Source organism: Belonocnema kinseyi, chromosome 4 (genome assembly GCF_010883055.1).
Source record: "Belonocnema kinseyi isolate 2016_QV_RU_SX_M_011 chromosome 4, B_treatae_v1, whole genome shotgun sequence".
Classification (NCBI taxonomy): Eukaryota; Metazoa; Arthropoda; class Insecta; order Hymenoptera; family Cynipidae; genus Belonocnema; species Belonocnema kinseyi.
The window spans coordinates 79,179,779-79,198,438 of NC_046660.1; the positions used below are offsets into that span (position 1 = coordinate 79,179,779).

The 18,660-nt window shown below is 28.5% G+C and overlaps 1 protein-coding gene across 1 annotated transcript in view; it reads left to right on the forward strand.

Annotated features, from left to right (window-relative positions):
* Positions 1 to 13,690: 13,690 nt before the first annotated feature.
* The window catches only part of LOC117170970 (proton channel OtopLc-like), a 71,800-nt gene continuing 66,830 nt past the window's right edge, over positions 13,691 to 18,660 (forward strand). Inside the window, exon 1 of the mRNA XM_033358012.1 lies at positions 13,691 to 13,721. The gene's annotated coding sequence lies outside the window, so the exon portion shown is untranslated. The remainder of the gene's footprint in view (positions 13,722 to 18,660) is intronic.

Here is an 18,660-nt window from a genome sequence, read left to right on the forward strand (position 1 = left end):
GAAAAGCAGTGTACCGGTAGTGGCGTTTTGGCCGTTCAAGGGCTAGAGTGGTCCAAAAATGAATTGCAAAATTTTGATTCCCTCTAGAGGTCAAAACACCCCCCCTCCCAAAAAAACGTTTTCCATTTCAAGAGAAAGAAAATCCGTGATTTTTCTTTTTCCGAAATTTAAATATTAACACGTGTCACCGAGCACTTTAAAATCCCATTTAATTAACATGGGAAAATTTAAATTTTTGAAAAAATTGAACTTATGTTGCATGGTTTCATCGAAACGTGCCAAATCTTTAAGGGATTTAAGAGGAGTGTCTGCGAAATACAACCATACTAATGACTTTCATTCCCAACTCAATTCCACCCTCCCCGCAGCGCCCCAAATATGACCCAAAAATCAAAAACTACATTTTTACGTATTATTGTTACTTTTAAGCCATTTCCGTCGTCTCTTTATACATATTATTACTAATGGACAATTTTTATACGTACTATGATTTTTTTACCAGTTTTTAATTGTTTCAACAAATTATGAATTATTTAAATAATTATTTATTCCCGAACATTTACAAAAATAATCGTACATTCTAATTGAAATGCAGTATTTTATCATTGTATAGAGTAGTACATTCTTTCAAAAACATAATGTAATTATTTAAATAATTAATTATTGCTTATTTTCAAAATTTCTAAAAATTGAGCCAGAGATGTCCACTTTTTTTTAAATTGGTTACCTTTGATACTTTTTCTTGAATAATTACATAATTTTGATACATTTCTTCTGATGTTTAACAGATTTCTATTTGCCTAAACAATTTTTATTTCCTCAAGCAGTTATTTTTCGATAATTTGTGCAAATAAATATTGCTTAAGCAAATATAAATTTATTAAACATTAAACGAAATGTATAAAATTATGTAATTATTCAAAAAAAGTAGCATAGGATAACAATTTGAGAGAAGTGGACAACTTTAGATGAATTTTTAGAAATATTGAAAAAAAACAATATGTAATTGTTTAAGTAATTACATAATGTTTTTAGAAAAACTTACTACTCCAAGCAATGAGAAAATAATGCGTTTCAATCAGAAAATACGATTCTTTTTAAAAATTTTGGGGAATAAAGAATTATGTAAATTATTTACATTTGTTTAAACAAATTGAAATTGTTCAAAAAGTAATGGTAAATATGCAAATTGTCCATTAGTAATTATTTGTATGAAAAAGACGACGGAAATGACTAAAACGTAACAATAATACGTAAACATGTAGTTTTAAAATTTTCGAATCATATTTAGGGCGCTCCGGGGAGGGTGAGGGTAAGTTGAAAATGAAAGTTATTAGTACTGTTTTACTTCGTAGACACTACTCTTATTTTGAATTTTGAATTTTCGAAAACTTGAACTAATGTTCCAGGGTTTCATGGAACATGAGTTCAATTTTTCGAAAATTCAAAATTCCCCCTTGTTAATTAAATGGAATTTTGAAGTGCCCGGTGGCACGTGTTAATATTCGAATTTCAAAAAAAAATTCGGATTTCCTTTATCTGGAAATGGAAACTTTTGGGGCGGGACAGTCTTGCCCTGTAGCTCGAAAAGTGTTTTTTGGATTTCTCTAATGCAGACTTTGATATTGCAGGACGAGCTAGCAAGCTTACAGGACAGTGCTGAGATATTTAATTAATTATGACTGTAAAACTATAAAACATAATTGCCGGATATTTTCCAAAAAGCTTCCTTGAATCGTAGCAAAAGTTTAGGTGACGTTAATTTTAATTTTCTGAATATTCATTCTACCCCTGAAGCGTTTGAAACTTTCAAAATCTGATTTACGCCATGAGAAGAATAAAAATCGTTATAAATTTGTATTGACAATTCATTAAAATTCTATCGATACTTTTGATTTCGCTATATGATGGTGCATATTTTCTGAAAATTTTATTACAAAGTTCCTATTATTGTAGAACTTATGGCGAGTTGAACACCAAAAATTTGTATTTTGCGATTGCAGAAAGAAGTAACATTATCTTGATTATTTCGAGAACTAAGAAAGTCATTTATTTATATGACTAAAAATATATGTTAGAAAATTTTGTATTGGGATATATTATGAAAAAATTAAAATTTGTCCTGAACAAAATATGACCCAGGGGCTAACTAAAACGACGGCGTTTCGGTGTATCCCTTGAAAATTGTTGTTTTAATTTTTTTTTAATTTCGGAAATGCTTGGAATCTGAAAATTTTCTTTTTATCAAAGAAAATCGTGGAAATAAATTGTTCGAATTTCCGAGTAACACGAACGACTGTACATAGAATTTTTGGAATCTTGACAAAAAATGGTCCTAAAAATTTTGAAAATGCTCTAATAGATTAATTCCTTCAAAATGTATCGTGCTCCGAGAAACACATACATGCAAACATACATACAGACCGACACATTCGTAAAAACCTGTTTTTTCCGGTTCAGAGAGGGGGGGGGGGGGGAATTTTACACAAATTTTAATACCTTCTCTGATGAGATTATAAACATTAAATAGTTACATTTTCAATTTAAAAAATTAACTTAGTGAAAAAATGATTTTTCAAATAAAGTTCTGCCTCTTTAAAAAAATTAATATCTGACTAACTTATTGCATGTTTAACAAAATGATTGAAGTTATAACTCAACAGTAGAATTTTTAACCAAACGAGAAATATACAGCAGAAATAGAATTTTAGATTTTTCAATAAAAATAGTTGGTTACTTTTTGGCTGTATTTTGAAAATTTTGATTTATAGATTACAAATTTTAAACAAGCTCTGTTATTAATTTCACTTTTTATTTTCATTAGGTGTTTATAATTTTGAACATTGTAATATAATTATAAATATTTATAACAAATGATCTAACAAATCTCTGTTTCAAATATTTTGCAAATATCATGATTTAATGTACGGAACGCTATTTTTAGGCAGATCAAGCATAAATATGGTTGGCTGAATTAATAATTTTTTCATATGAGGTGCTATTTAAGGAAAAAAGTGAAGCCCTTATTTTACTTAAGGGATCGTCCATATATTACGTAAGACATTTTTCTTTTGTTTATATCGCTGTGTACTTTTTAACTTGATAAAAATATTATTTTCGTCTTTATTTAAACAACAGAAAAACGTCTTACGTAATATATGGACAATCCCTAAGATCAGAAAAAATCATTAGAGATATAAAAATAACAATTGAAATAAGGGGGAGAAAAAATGAAAAAGAGAAACAAAACCAACTTCTCACTTTTCCCTTTCCCCATCTTTTTATGCTACTAGGAAACCCACATATTTCAGGTGCAATTTAGACCCCCTTATCATTGATTATTTATAAGAAAAACTACAAGATATTAATAACACAGCCACATAAAAAAAAGTGTACGGATCTGGTAACAAGACACACGTATTCCTATGGATTTTGGGGCAATGAATGCAAATTCGGTATCAAAAATCCCCTATCACGTCATTGCTGAGCCATAACCTCAAAAAATGACGAAAAATCATGCACTGAGGCAAATAAATTTCAAAATAATGCCAGTGATGCAAATTTTCACTTCAAAAACATGTCGGCAACTGTAAAGGATCAACCCTTGCCTGATATCAACTTATTTAACATAACTTTACCCAACAGAAGCTGATCTCACTTAACATGAATTAACAGAAATTTATTGAACTACACGTAAAGCTCTGGAAGCATATTTTCCCAGTAGCAAATGTGTGTTACATCGAATGGGTCAACTCGAGCCTGACCTAGAAATAAATCTAACCTATCCTAACCTAACCTAACCTCACGAAACACAATTAAACTTATTGTGTTGTCCCGTTGTGTTTGTGGTACCGTTTGAATCAGCTTGGGCTTAACCTGCAAAGAGGTCAAACCTATCCTAATCTAAAAAAACCCGACCTAACCTAACTTAACTTCACGTAACACAATTAAACTCATTGTGTTGTCCCATTGTGTTTGCGGTACCGTTTCATTCAGCTTCGGCTTAACCTACATAGAGGTTTAACCTATCCTAACCTAACAAAACCTGACCTAACCTAACCTATCCGAATGAAATTCAACCACACGTATAGCTATGTAAGCGTACGGTTCTCAGTCTTAAATGTGTGCTATATTTAATAGGTTAACTCGATCTTAAACTACAAATGAAGAAAAAAGGACACGTTATAGCAGGCAGAAAATAGACTGAAGTAGGTCTATAAATCAATTTAATTACGATAGAAAGCAAGATAAAATGTAAACACGAAAGATAGTATAAATATATCCCCTAAGTTTAAGAAAATCAGAGAGAAAAAAATTTTGAATAAAACTTTTATTCATTTGCATGTTTAAGTTACAGTTCTACATTTTAATTGATACAAACATTGTCAGGTTAATTGAAATGGGGTCAATTCTACTTGTAGTTCTAAGTTTCTTCAAATGAGTAATGTGCGTCTAAATTTTTAACCGCTCGTAGTACAATGAAATGAATTTTATTGTGTTACAACGGGAACACTTAAGTTAAGTTGTGTTGCGTTAAGCAAAATTTCCTTGGGTTCTGTTAAGTTAGATTCATTTGTAGGTTAAGATCAAGTTAACCTATTAAATATAGCACACATTTTAGACTGAGAACCGTACGCTTACCTAGCTACACGTGTGGTTGTATTTCATTCAGCTAGGTTAGGTTAGGTCAGGTTTTATTAGGTTAGGATAGGTTAAACCTCTATGTAGGTTAAGCCGAAGCTGACTGAAACGGTACCGCAAACACAATCGGACAACACAATGAGTTTAATTGTGCTACGTGAAATTAAGTTAGGTTAGGTTAGGTTAGGTCAGATTTTTTTAGGTTAGGATAGGTTTGACCTCTTTGCAGGTTAAGCCCAAGCTGAATCAAACGGTACCGCAAACACAACGGGACAACACAATCAGTTTAATTATGTTTCGTGAGGTTAGATTAGGCTAGGTTAGATTTATTTCTAGGTTGGGCTCGAGTTGACCCATTCGATGTAGCACACGTTTGCTACTGGGAAAATATGCTTCCAGAGCTTTACGTGTAGTTCAATAAATTTATGTTAATTCAGGTTAGGTGAGGTCAGGTTCTGTTGGGTAAAGTTATGTTAAATAAGTTGATATCAGGCAAGGGTTGATCCTTCACAGTTGTCGACATGTTTTTGAAGTGAAAGTTTGCGTCACTGGCATTATTTTGAAATTTATTTGCCTCAGTGCATGATTTTTCGTCATTTTTTGAGGTTATGGCTCAACCATGCCGTGATGGGTGTTTTTTGATACCGAATTTGAATTCAGCGCCCCAAAATCCATAAGAATACGTGTGTGTTGTTACCAGATCCGCACTCTTTTTTTTTGTATGGCTGTGTAATGGATTCTTTTGCTAGTAAAACTCAAACATAATACCTGCAATTAAAAACAGATATAGACATATGTGAACAAGAGCTTCCACAGAAGTAGATTCGATTTACCAATTCCTGGAACTGCTGGTTGACGCAGTTTCTCAGAGGGCAGAGCGAGAGCGATGGCGACTGTCGCCTCGGAAGGGGGACCGTGTGCGAGTACTCATTCGAGTATATTGCGCAATATTAGGCACTTCACTTGAAAACGGTTCAGGCGGCCCTGACTGTTTACGTTTCGTGGGTAACGATTTAAAAGAAAAGTCAGTGTGAGGAGACCCCTGAAACTGCTTTTATAGGGGATCTCTTGTGTATATTAATTTTGCTCAAAATTTAAATATGAGTTAACTAATAACTATGAAAGCAAATCATCTCACTCTTATATACCATATTTTATGTTATTTTTAACTATAATATTTATCAATTTCTACTTATAGATTTAAATTAGCCTCATAAGAACGAGCGTCCACTATCAAAACATTGCATTAATTACGTATATTCAGCAAAGTCTGAAAGAGCCGTAAGAAAAAAAGGTTATTTTTCCATTTCTAAATATTTTATCTATATTTTTCAAATTATTTACTGTTAAAACTGAACTGCAGTTTTTTATAGACTAAAATGTCAGGGGAAAAAATCCAGATTCCTGACTTGGAGATTTGTTTTTTTTTTTGTATTGAAGGTGGCTGGGTAACTTAGATGATTTTCCTGAGTATTATCAGCTGCACCTACAATTAGAGCTCTTAGCAGGCGTGATCTAAATTTTTGAATCATCGTTACGCTTGGATAATACCAGAGCCATTATCGATTCACGCTCTACTTGACTCCCGAACTATGTATATACTCGTTACAATTTAAAATACTACCCAACTGAAAGTTAATCCCTGCTAAAAATATGCCAGTGATAATAAAAAGTTTGTTCTTAATATCGATTACGCTAGGCATACAAAAATCACTCTGATGTAGAAAACCAAATTTTTGTACATTAATACATTATTAGTGTATTAAATTCTCCTTCGTTTTCAACTTCATTTAAAAAAAATTGTATTTGTTGTTATGGTTATAACCAGATAAAATTTACTAAATACCTATAAAAATATCTATAATATATATCGGTAACATTATAATATTTTGTCAGTTGATCTACCTCCCACACAGTTACTAGAATACTAGAATACTCAAATAAAATAATAGAAATTAATGTACGTAATTTAATTAATTACATTTTGTAATTGAAAAGATGAATGTTGAAACAAGATGAGCTATTTTATACCAAAAAAATTTATTATTAATCAAATTAATCCATTTTCAACTTAAAAAATCTTTGTATAAAAAATCGAAGTTGAATCTGCAGTCAACAAATTAATTCTGAACTTAAACAAAGAACAAATTTTCAACAAATTATAAAAATTTTCTAGCTAAAGCAGATTACTTTTATTAAAACTATTTTCAACTATTTTAACATTTTTAACGAAAAAATATGAAATTGCTACCCAAAAAAAGGGTTTTCAAAATAGAAAGACAAATTTTCATCCTAAAAAAAATCGAATAAAACTGGAATAGTTACATCATAATCAAAAAAGGTAATTTTCAGCAAAATAAAAACGATTTTAAGAGTACATAGACACATTTTCAGCCAAAGAGATTAGTCTTCTGCCATGAAAATAAATATTTTTAACAAAGTAGCTAAGCTTTTAACCAACGAGTTGAACTTTTAACCAAATAGATGAATTCTCGACGAAAAATATAATAGTTTATGTTTTATCCAAAAAAAAATTATTTTATACCAATAGCAGTTCAATTAAACAAAAACGAACGCATTTTCAACATTATATTTCAACTCTAACTAAAGTGAAAAGATTTCGAATGAAATGATGAATCTTAAAAAAAATGTTAACAAAACTACTACCAAAAAAGATTAAGTTTTATCAAAAAAAAAGGAAGAATTTTATAAAATAGCTACATTTTCAACAAACGAGATGAATCTTGCACTAAAATGATCAATCTTTAACCAAAAAATGTATTGTTAACAAAATATTTGAATTTAAAACCAAGCTTATTCGTAAAAAAAAGTATCAGATTGAATATTTACCAATACTTCTTTTTCATGAGCCCAGTGAAACTCTCCAAAAATTGTTGCATTTTAAATAAATAACATGAATTTTTAACAAGAAATGTAATATTGAATGTTTTTCTACATAAAAATATTTTTATTTTAGATTAAGAACTGTTGGATCAAACCAAAAAAATTATGTATTTTCAACCAAATAGTTTAATTTTCAATCAATAAGATGAAATTTAAAAAAGAAATAGAAAATTTTCTACTAAAAAAAGACATTTTTAACAAAGTAGTTGAACCTTAAACCAAGAAGTTGAATTTGTAACCAAAAGTAAATATTTAACCAAGTATTTCAATTTACTTCCAAATAGTTAAATTATCAATGGAAAAAGGATTACTTTTTAAGGAACCTGATAAATTTTCATCAAAATAATCAAACTTGCAAACAAGTAATAAAATTTCTAACCAAAAAATGATGAATACCTAGCAAAACATATTATGATAGTAGCCTATTCAATACAAAAGAATTAGGTTGTGTGGTGTTGTAGATTTCGAATCCAAAGTAAAAATGCCAAAATTCAAAATGGATGATCCAATATGTCATAGAAAAATTATAAGAATATAGCAGATTTTCTAATAAATCGTCATTCGGGAGTATTTGATGTCGGCAATTTCAAATATAAAATTTAGATCTTCCAAAATTAAAAAATTTTAAATGGCGAATCCAACATGACGGAATAAACTTTAAAAATGAAGCAGATTTTATTCAAAGTCGCTGGTTTTAAATTTGAAGTTATCGGTCTAATCAGATTATGATATTATAAAGCTAAGTCTCGATTTCAGAATTTTCATGGTTTTAATGTGGATTCTAGTGGCTTGATTAACTAACAAAAAATTGTTCGCAAGATTTACTCATCCTTTCTTATAATTAAAATTTCCCAGTAACAGAATAAACTTTAAAGACTGAAAATATTTAATAAGAATAAAATAAAATCATTTAACGCATTTAACAGTGTTATTTCCACATTACTGTCGAATACGCGGAATAGTTTTATTTCATATTTATTAATTACCTTAAATTCCAAAACTATAGTCTCAATTTTAAGAAAATTTAAATTTTATTATTAAATTTCTCAACTATACAAAGAATTTTAAAATCTAGTTTCCATATTAAAATATATTTTTGCTGCCTAACGTGTTAAACTTTTTAGATAATTTTTTTATTTTAAACCTTTCATTCCATAATATACATAAGTGCAGAATAAGTATCAGTGCTTCCGATCTATAATCATTTGTAGATGTAGTTTACCATTGCCATTATAATTTATTATTAAGTATACGAATTTACATATTATATAATTAATTTTTAAGCACCTTCACTACAAATTCTACCCTTTAGAATTTCTCTTTTTTCCACCTTTCGTAATGAAAAGGGTTTACTGAAAATGGGGTACGGTTGTATTTTCTTTTTGTACCGAATGAAAAGATAGGGTTACTGAAAATGAGATATAGCTGTATTTTTACTCTTCCTACAATTAAAAAAAATAGACTGGAAAAAGGGGTAAGGGTTTATCAGGCCACTTGAAAAGGGATAGAACTGTGTTTTTACTCAAGCCCACTTTTTTCCATAACTAAAAATGTGAAATGAATGTATTTTTACTGTAAAAGAAAATGAAAAAAAGGTTTTTTGGAAATTAAATATGGCTGCATTCCCACTTTTCACATAATAAAAAGAAAAACTTGCTGGAAATGGGATATGATTGTATTTTCGATTTTCACATAATAAAAGAAAAGGTTACTGGTAAAGGAGTAAGAATGTATTTGGCTGAAGGAAAAAGGGGTAGAGCTTTTTTACACTCACTCCTACCCTTTTTCCATTAATAAAAATTTGATATGGTTGTATTTTAACATTTTAAATAACGAAATGTTTTTGTATTAGTGCGTGAAGTACCTTCTTAATAGTTTTCTTTTGTAATTATCGTTTTGAATATTCATAAATCATTATCAATAAATAATCCTAAGTTTTCAAGACTTATTTTACCTTATTTCAGCGTCACACGTCGACAAATATTATCTTGCATGTCACGTCTTCTTGTTAATTTCTCTTGCAATGAACGCTCGTGTGTATAGAAATATTTTTTCCTCTTCGACCGATGCATTTTTTATATCCACGTCAAAAATAAGTATGCAAATAAAAAAAAATAAAGTAACTGAAGTGGAAAGTGTGACTGAATCTTCGATCAGTGCAATCACAAACAGTGCAGAAATCGTTCAATTCAGGTAATGTCTTTTTGCAATTAATTTTTTTTTACTTTAAAAAGGCAGATTTTTTAAGTCTTTGTAACCAGAAAATTAAAAATTCTGTTTGAAAGTAAAATATTATAATGCAACATTATTAATTACCAATATGCAAAAGGTGTATATTATTTCAAATGAATGTTTCTATAGGGTGGCCCAAATAAATATCTATTGAGAATTTTAGTTTTGGTTAACGATACCCTACAATCTGTCCGGTTTCTGGAACCAAATTCTTTCTATTTTTGGTAAGCAATATTTATTACTATTTTGGGATAAATTGTACAGCTAATAAACTTTAAGAATGATATATTTTTCAAAGATATTGGGTAATTATTTAAACCATTTTCCCCCTGTGTGTCGTGAAAACTTTAATTTTGGTAAAAATGGCAAAAATAATCACTTGTAATTAGCATTTTATAAATTCAAGCTTAGCTACTTCTTAAAAATTATTCAAGAAATAATTTCCATTCAATAACTTCTAATTTTTACTTTCCTATAACCTGATTGCATTGAACCTGGAAATTGAACAAAATATGCCAAATAGCAATTTTATGGAAAATACATTTGGTTGAACACTTATTTTCCCTAAGAAATAGTAAACATTTATTATTTTTTGTTGCAAATGTTACAGTTCATGGCCGTAAGAAGAAATATTTTTTTATGATAATAAGCAATTATTCAAACAATTTCAACTTATTTAATGATTTTTTGCATGAATATTAATAGTGGTATTTCTGTTAAAACAGTTTACAATTATTTAAACAATTACTCGAATAATTTAAAAAACTTTTAAACAAATATATCACTCTTAACATTCAGTAACTGCGTCATTAATTCAAAAAAAGGAATACGTTAATTTTATCATTAATTCTAAATCGGTATACATTTTCACGATTTATAGGAGATCAAAATTATTTATTAAAATTAAAATTGTTTAAGCAATTAAAAATTGGTTAAAAATACTAGGAACTTTTTTACTTAACGAAATAAACATAATTCATGTTCATTTTTTTGTAATACTGTCTATAGCATGAATTTCGCATAAACCTGCTATTTTTCATTTTTTAAGCTTTTCCAGGGCACCATACGAGAAGCTTGAAAGTGTAAACATTAAATTTTTTGGGCGAAAGTAATCTTTGAACATTTCTTAACAAGAAACTTAACTTGATTTGGCAAAAAATTAATAAGAACTGTCCATTCTGTCTATTATTCAAAAATGTCTATTTTTGGTACACCACGCAATGAGCCAGGTGCCACTAAAAGTGGTGAAGAATCGATTTTTCTTGGAATTTGCTTGTATCTTGGTAAAAAATCGTTTCTGGAATCACTAATTATGAGTTTGACGTAAACAATGCAAATTCTACAGGGCAGAATTAATAAGCCGGACCAAAATTCAACATTTATGTGTAGTTATCTAAAACTTAGTATACGTTGTTTTTGGGGTCACTAATTTGAAATTTGACATAAAATATTACAAATTCAAAATTTGGGACCTAACATGGCAGCCAAAATTACAATTTTTTACATATATCTCAGAAAGGTAGTATAGGGGTGATTTTAGGGTCACTGATTTTTAATTCGAGGGCAAAAATGCAAAATCTACATGGAAGAACCAATATGACAGACAGAATTACAAAATTAGTATATATTTGTCTGAATCTTAGTATAAATGTATTTTCGGCGTGCCGGATTTCGAATTTGACATCAGGAATTAAAAAATTAATATTTCGGATTCAATATGGCGGGCAAAATTGAAGAAAGAAACTGATATATTTATCTAAAACTTAGTATAAGAATGCTTATGTGGTCGGTAATTTCAAATTGGATATCAGAAATTTTAAAACAAAAATGACAGATCCAATATGGCGCTTAAAATTGCAAACTTTTCATATATTTGTCTAAGACTTAGTATAAAAGAGCTTTTGGTGTCGCTGATTTCAAATTTGACGTCAACAATAATTAGTAATTCTAAATAGTGGATCCAATATGGCTTCCAAAATTACAAAATTGTTCTATATTTTATTGAAATTTGACTTAGTATGAAAAGGGTTTCTCGTGCCGCTGATTTCGAATTAGAAATGAAAAATTACAAATTCAAAATGACGGGATCAATGTAGCTACACCGACATTTAAAATTGTTATTCATTTGCCTTCAACTTGGCATAAAAAGTTTTTGGGGTCACTGATTTCGAATCTACATCAGAAATTACAAATTCGGAATTTCAGATCCAATATGGCTTCCGAAATTAAAAACATTTTTTATTTTGCTCTAAAATTTAGAACAAAAAGAATTTTGAGCTGACTGATTTTGAATTTCACGTCAAAAAATGCAAGTCCAAATAATGGATCCTATTTGGCATACAAAATGCACAAACATTCAAATATTTGTCTGATACTTAGTATGAAAGGGGTTTTTCGTTCCGCTGATTTCGAATTTGACGTCAAATAATTATGAATTCAAAATGGCGGTGGAAATTTCGAAAATTATATATGTCTCTGAAACTTACTATTATGGGGATTTTAGGGTCGCTGATTTAAAATTTGACGGCAAAAATGCAAAGTTCAGATAACAAATCCAATATTGCGGATAAATTGCAAAATTTTTGTACATTTTCTGAAATTTGATATAAGGGGTGTTTGAGGTCATTGATTTCTCATTTAATGGCAAACATTTAAAATTTTAAATGGCAGTCTGGATATGGCTTCCAAAATGCAAAAGTTTGCACATATTTATTTGAAACTTAGTATAAGTGGATTTTCAGTGTTTCTGATTTAAAATATGACCTCGAAAAATTACAAATTCAAAATGGCGGATACAATATGGCGGTCAAAATTTAAAAAATGTTATATGTTGCTCTGAAACATAGAATAAAAGGGATTTTGGAGTCGCTGATTTAAAATTTGACGGCAATGATGAAAAGTTCAAATAACGGAGGGCTAAGCAACCAAAGAAGGTTGTTTGATTTCAAGTATTTGTATTCTATGTTTTTATTCCTTCCAAAAATATTTAAATATACATACATTAGAGTATCTGAGCACTGTAAATATTTTTACTTTATTTAATTTCAAATCTTGAATTTTTTCATTTTAGACACAAAAAAGAAAATCATGGTCCATTATACACCCCAATTCACCCTACATATAAAAAAAGTTTCCTAAATTCAAAGTAATGTTTCACAAATAATTTAGAAATTTCTACCAAAAATGGTAAACCGTAAAATTGAGGTAAATGATGCGATGGATGGCGGGCTGCTTGAAATTCAAAGTAACCGAATTTTCCGGAAATAAATTTCGAAGTTATGCGAAAGGGCGAAGAAAGAGATGGAGAAGAAAGGGTGGAAAGGGGTGACAGAAGGAGAAACCGAACAAATACCGAGGTTGCCTTTCAACTAACTGAAAAGTTTGACGCATTGTCGTCGAATAAACGGAAAGGATTGTTGCGGGTCGTTCGGTTCAGGCAGAAAACTTTAAAATGTTCTCCGACTTTCTTCAGCGGTTTCTTCTCCATTCCCTTTTTAAAATTTTTTTTCTCTTTTTCTCTTAACTCAAACATCCATAATTAGGTCCATTTGCTGAGTGAAGTCAGAGCGCAAAATTGAAATGACGGCTAACACAGTTACTCCGTAAGTACCACAAATTACTTAACTTTTTTCAATGCGAAGTTTGCTGAAGTTTTTAGTCTAAGAATACAAATCGATCACTTTCCAGCGAATTAACTTCGTACAGTTAGAAGTTTGCCCGAGACGATCGATAAAATATTTTTATTTTTATTTTTCTACGATAATTTTCAGTCTGGAGCGAATGCAGTCTGCTTCAGAGGGTTTTAAACGAATTCCTTTCAATAATCTAACTATCGATATTGAGGGTAGAAACGGCGTTTTGCTGCCAAGAGGAAGGCCTTCTATACCTAGGCGCGAAAGCATCCCTTTGAGTGCAGTTGTTCAACATAGAAGAGCACTTTTCGGGTAATTTGATATTATCTAATTGTAAATATAAATATTAATGTAATTCAATATCTTAACATTGCTTGCGTTTTTTGAGGGATTTAAAACTTTATTTTTATTAAAAAACAGAAGTTTATGAGTCAGTACACTAGTAGCCAGATCTTTCAAAAACCCCAGCTCAAAAATACGCGAAAAAATAATTTTAGGATGTTCAAATATTGCAGGCCTTACAGCCCAAAATTCTCTCTGTACACGAGAAATAGAATAATTTTCGAAGAAAATATGAAGAATATTATTTCAAATCAAATTAAAGTTAATAATAAAGTTAATATTTAATTGAATATGAAATTATTTGAAATAGTAAGATTTAATGCCCAAATATGCTTCATTGTCATCAAAATTGTTATATTTTTCACAAAAAAGATTTTCTGTCAAAATAAATTACTTTCGATCGTCAAAAAGTCGACTTTTAAGCAAAAGTGTTAGGTTTTTAAACTAAAAAGTCGAATGTTGGAGAAAACATTTGACTTTTAAGCCTGAAAAGACGAATTTAAAGAGAATAGTTAAATTTTGTAAGAAAGATGACTTTAACAGAGTAGTTGCCTTTTGAACAAAATAATTAAATTTTTAAGCAAGATCACGAAAGTTTGCCACGAATTTTTAACGGAGAAGATTAATTTTGTACCAAAAGATGAATCTTCAACAAAATTAATTAATTTGTAACCAAATAATTGAATATTTGACCAAAAGGTAAGTTTTCAACAAAGACCAAAAAGTTTGACCAAAAAATGCATTTTCCGCCAAGGAGATTTATTTTTAATCTAACAATTTAATTTGTAAGATAAGAAGAGGAGTTTTGTGTAAAACAGTAGAATTTTTTAAATCGAAATACTGAATTTCCGAAAAGAAAAATTGATTTGGTGTAAATAGTTCAATTTTCAAATAAACAGTCATTTTTTCAACAAATAGTTAAATTTTCAACCCGGAAAGATAACTTTCTACCAAAAAATACAATATTTTAACAAAATACGATACCAGAACTTTCATTTAAAAAGTTAAAGTTTTTACCAAAAAAGAAGTTAAATTTGTTAACAACAAAATTAAAGTTTTAATAAAATAGTTACAATTGTACCAAATAGCTAAAATCTCAACCTACAATGATATATTTTCAATCAAGAAGATTGATTTGCTTCCAAATCAAAAATTTTTTAACAAAAAATATAAATACAAATACAAATAAGATTATATTTTCTATCAAAGACAATTATTTTCCACTCGCACGATTAATTTGCAACCAAATGATTTAATTTTAAACAAAATAAGACAATTTTACACCCAAAAATATGAATTGTTATTCAAAAAGTATATTTTTCACCAAATAGTTTAATTTTCAATTAAACTGTGGAATCGTCTACCGAATAGCTGAATTTCCCATCAAAAAGATGATTCTTTTATGAAAGACGAAGAATTTTGAACTAAAACAAATAATTGAATTTTCTACAAAACAAATTGAATTTTCAACATAAAAACACAAATTTTAGAAAAAGTTAGTTTTCAGAAAAGAGTTGCATTTTTAACCGGAAATAACTTCTGTAATACCAAAAAACTTGTAGTTTCAACACAAAAAGGCGAATTTTTAGGTAAACAGTTGAATTTTTAGACAAGAAAGATGAATTTTCAATAAAAAAAGACCAATTTTCGACCGAAGAGAATGAATCTCTAATTTGAAAACCTAACTTCATTTTTTGTCAAAATTTAGAAACTAATTGTATCTGTACGTTTAGAATATTGTCAATTTGATTATCAAACCTATCATGACAAAAAAAATGTTTATCTCGATCTCAAAAACTTTCCATAAAATAAAATTAGCTTAAAAAAATTCTACTTTTTCTTTATAGATTCATTACATAATTAGACAAACCTTGTTAAAAATTTAGACGTTTTTTTAATCTCATACACATTTTTCAATATTTCTCTTACGGTATATAATTTTACGAAATTTAACATTTTTATTTTAAAAATTAAAAATATGATGAAAATATATAATTATTTTTACATTGCATATGTAAACATGAAACTTATATAATTAGAAACTGAATAATAAGTGAAGAAAAAAACGAGTGATTGCCACTCTTGACACTCTGAATTAACTAATTCAGCCTTTGCAGACTCAAAACTTAATAAGTTCGATTTTATTTTGTTAATAACTTTAAAAGAGTATCAAATTAAAATTTGTATGTAGGTTTTTATTTATTTAAGAGCCCGGCTGATTATATATCCTTAAAAATGAAAAAATTAACTTAAGTGGATTAATCACATTTTTTCCATTAGCTTCTCAATCATTCCTGTCAAGAGTATTTTGAATATAAGCGATCCTAATTAGGAAAAGCAAATTAGAGATATTCGGCTTTCTAAATAGCTTTATTAGACGTAAAATACCAGTGGTGAATTTCAATAATGAATTTGAGAATAATTTTCTGCAGCCGTGCAAGTTCAAACGTTTCACTTAGCAAATACCTTTGCCATTCCGATGTATTAAAAGCGATTCCAAAGCTCTAAAGGGGGCAAAATAGACTAAATTAAATGTTAATATAGACAATGTTCGGTGAAATATGTAATGCAAATAACTACATATTCTTTAGGGAATCGTTAGTTTATATAAATGTTCTAGGGAGCATTAAAAAACTATGCCTGACTCACGGCGGGGGGGGGGGGCAGAATTTAAAGTCACACATGGAACATCTAACTGTAGATATAATCAGACTTCGCACTTTTATTAGTTTGAGGCACGAAATAATTTCGAATATAAAATGCTAAGAATTTCTAAAAAATTTCAAAAGATTTTTTAATGTTTCAAATGTGAAATAAAATTTCAACAAAAAAGATAATCTTCAACCTAATAGTTGAATTTTTAAGCAAAAAATATGAATTTTTAAAGAACAATGAAATTCTTAATTTTTTGTTCTAAAAACATTTTTATTTGAAATAAAAAGCACTTTTATTCGTCCAAAAAAGACAAATTTCCAACAATATAGTTGAATCCTCAACAAAGAAGGAAAACTTTTCAACCCCCTGTTGTTTTAACTAAAAAACATTAAATATTTTTCAAGAGTCAAATTTTCTACTTGCTACATTTTCAACCATACAGATGAATTAAGAAACTGAAAATGTAATTACATAACCACGTAGGTGAATCTTTACCAAAACAGTTTAACTTTTAACGAAGAAATTAACTTTCTAACCAAAAAAGTTTAACTCTCATCGAAAAATATAAAAGTTGGTAATGATACTAAAAAATATTTTTATTCAAAAGTATTTAATTTCGTACAAAATATAATTTTCCACCAAAATATTAAAATCCTCAGCCAAGAATATGATAATCTTAGACCAAACATTTGAAATTTAAATTTAAAAAAGCCATACCTAATTATAAGAAAACTTCGGTGCCAATTTCGTGCCAATAGCCGCATTTTTTTCGGTACGTGTAGACAATTCCTAAAACAGAGATAAAAGTTCTAAAAAAAGAGATAAATTTTTAAACCGAAAAAAAAAATTGTTGAATTGGCTATGAAAAATTATTTTTCAATCCACAATTTAAAAAAATGTAGGCAAATTATAATTTGAAGAAAAAAGACAATATATAATGCGGAATAAAAATTTGTAATGACTATTTAATTTTTTATTTTCTTTGCTCATTTGCTTCAAGTTTATATTAATATAATTTTTCTACGTTTCTCGAGAAAATTTGAAACTTTCTTTGAATAACTCAGATATTTCGAAAAAGTTTCTGAAAATAATCTAAGATTTTTTTATTTTACAGGATTTTACACAGTTCCAGGAAAAATTAGAGTATCTTAAAAATATTTAGGATTTTTGATCTTCACAAAAAATTTAAAAATATATTATATATTTCCGAAAATCTTTCAAAATTTTGAAATATTTTAATCTGTCCAAAATTAAACAAAAATATCAAATATCTTTTAAACTGACACCCATTATTCCTTAAATTGTTTTACAGTCTTCCGAATTTATTTGTAAAAATTTTGGAAATATTTTTCAATGTTTTATAATCTTTTTAAATATATTGTGTTAAAATTAGTTTTTAGAAATAAAGAATAACTTTAAATATTTCACAGAACCGTCAGAAAAAATGGTATGATCTTTAAACCTTCCAAATATGTATTATTTACCGAAAAATGACCAGTACTCGCAATTTTTTATTGTTACCTACAGTCTATACGAAGATATTCTATGGTTTTTTTCCATAAATTCATTTTTCGCATTTCTTTAAATATGTGAAAAAGTTTAAAAATTATAGTCTGGTTCCAAAATATTACGAATAGAATTATTTCCCAATGTTCTAAAAAATAATTCAAATGTTTTCTTTCAGGAATAATATTTAGAAACATTTAGAAATAATTTTTATCATCTAATAGAATTATTTTTCAAGCAATTTTGATTTACTTAAATCATGATCCAGAAAAATCTTAATCTTTCTTAACGTATAAATACAAATACCATCCTTTACAATTCAATGAGAAATAAATATTTAGAATTAAAGTTCCTGATTTGCAAAATTTCTTTTTATAAAATTTGCGGAAATTTATAAGAAAAAATGGAAAACAGTCACTTAGGTCATATTCACGCAGAATGTAAACAATCAGATAGTCAACAACGATGAGTGCGAAATTTTCGGTGATTTCGTTTCACCCATTTTTTAAAGAGGATTCCTTTTTTTCCTGGTTTTCTCTAAAAAGAAAAGATATTTCGTCATCTTTTTAATAGAAAAAGTTTAATATTCTATTTCTGATTCAGTTTTTATGTACTCTTTTGATTAAAATTCTACCAAATCAGTACATAAACACTGAACACCATTCTTTAAATTTTCTAGGAAAAGCAAAAACTTTCTCTAAAATAAAATTTGTAATTCCGGCCGAACTAAATAAATATGTACTTTAAA